The following is a 2,395-nucleotide window of genomic DNA, read 5'->3' as shown; positions in this document are numbered from 1 at the left end:
TGGCAAGCATGTTTGGTGTGACGGGGATTCGAATCCGCGACCCTCAGATTGCGAGTCGAGCGCCCTAACCACCTGGCCATCCGTAAAATGATAAGCGTTAGGGTAGAAAAAAAAAAATAGACTTCTGACAAAACTGCAAATAAAATTTTTTATATATTTATATTCGAATACTTATCACAATATATGCGTGATATTTCAAATTCACAGCTTTAATTTTTACCAGTTAATTTACCAACAAACAAATTAATGCTTTAAAAAAGAATTGCAAATGGAAGAGGAAAATATATGATAAATTGAATTGAGACATGTTCCAAAATACATTCTATTTAGGGGATATTTTTTTCCTTTTTTTTTATAAACCATTTTAAACGGTTTTTTCATTAGGGTCAAACTATTCGGAAGTTTTAGATAAAAAAAATAAATAAAAACACTATATTTTAAACTTTGTATATACGTGTTTAACTGTGACATTTCAAAACTTGTGTTTATTTTAAATAATTATTACCAGTTCTTCAAAGTGTTTTGATTAGATTTTTAAAACATTAAACAAAAAGCTTCTGTTACTGCAATCTTTCAGTGTGTGATGTTTAATAAGTGACGACCATTTAAGCCCCCCAGTGACACAGCGGTATGTCTTCAGACTTACAACGCTAGAAATCCGGTTTCGATACCCGTGGTGGGCATAGTACAGATAGCTCATTGTGTAGCTTTGTGCTTAACTTCAAACAAACGACCATTTAATCATATTTATTTATAATTAAACGTCTTTTCTGTTAACTTGGTAAATATCTTGGCAATATATATATATATATGTATGTGTGTGTATTTACGTTTGTCTGTTTATCTTATCAGTTCAAATGCGTGATATTCAAAAGAAAACACGAACTGCCTCAAAAAATCGCTGTCTGCTTAGAAACCACGTCCTATCTTACTGTTACATGTTCTGTACGACAGTTGTGACAGAACAGTATAGATGTAGGTGACTGGTTAATTTAGGTATATTATGCTAACGAAAACTCTCGCACGTGAATTAAAAAATTAAATAAATGCTTTAATTACTTTTTTAGTGTTTTAAAAGCAATGATTTTTTTAGTTTATCGCATTGATACTTAAAGCTAGATGTTCCTAATTAAGAAATGATAGCGTAGAATGGAAGTCAGAGTCAATACTATCTACTGGGAAAGGGTGAACATGTTCGGAGACGAGATTCGAACCCATGACCCGCAAATTGCGAGCAGATGGCTCCAACAACAAGGCCATGCCAAGCGCTATATGTATATATATATATATATATATATTACGTGAAAAAAAAAACATTTTAATTAAAAATATCATTTGTGTACATTTGTTTAATTTTGCTTCTAAGGGAGTTATCTCAGTAATTATTGTTGATCATGTACATAAATATCAAGCCCAACACGAAAGAGGGTTCAAACCAAAATGAGGAGTAAAAAATCTTCTCAGTACGTTCCGAGTAAGCTAGTGCACTATATTAAAAACACATATGGGTTCCGGAACTTTTGAAATTCGTACTAAAAGACAGTTGAAATAAATGTAATTAGAAACATGTTTTGGTTAATGCCTAATTTTCTAATACTTAAGAACAATGATGGTTATTACAGTTAAAACCTACTGCTTTATTATTAATCGCTGAGAAAGAATTTTACTAATTTTCATATTTCTTGTTAAGACATTGTAAGCATGAAGATAATCAACATTAAGAAGCATAAGTAATAAAAAAATTAAAATGACAATTTTGTAAAATGGAATACACTATTACTTTGAAAAAACTACACACTAAGACTAATGTTCAAAATAGGTTTAAATAGCGTTAAAATGTTCTAAATTAATCGTTTTTGAAGATACTGTGCCAGCTTAGAAAACAAAATACCCGTCAACCTTCTCAACAAAGTATAGAATGTAAAAAATATTATTTATATACAAAATCAGAGTGCTGGGTCGTCAAGAAATTGTGTCACTTTTTTAGATGAAAAACCGAACAACTTGTATATCAAAACAAAACATTTATTAAATGAAATAGTCTCCATTCTTATCGATGATACTTTTCCATGTTACAATCAGGTTGTTAATGCCACGATTAAAGAAATCACTTGGCTATGAAGCAAAAGACATGTCGATGTCCTCTTTAACACCTTCCACATTTGCATGTTTTCCCATTAAGATGTTGTTGCAACGAACGAAAAAGATGGTAATCTGATACTGCCATGTCTGGAGAATATGGTGGGTGGGGGAGAACTTCCCAACCCAACTCTATAATCTTGTGTTGCGTCAAAGCGTGCCTCATGTAGACGTGCATTGCGTGGAGAAGAAGATCACCTTTCCGATTGACGAGTGAAGGGCTTTCTGATGAAGGGCTAGATTTAAACGTCAGTTG

Source organism: Limulus polyphemus, unplaced genomic scaffold (genome assembly GCF_000517525.1).
Source record: "Limulus polyphemus unplaced genomic scaffold, Limulus_polyphemus-2.1.2 Scaffold1, whole genome shotgun sequence".
Classification (NCBI taxonomy): domain Eukaryota; kingdom Metazoa; phylum Arthropoda; class Merostomata; order Xiphosura; family Limulidae; genus Limulus; species Limulus polyphemus.
This window is presented reverse-complemented; position numbering follows the sequence as displayed.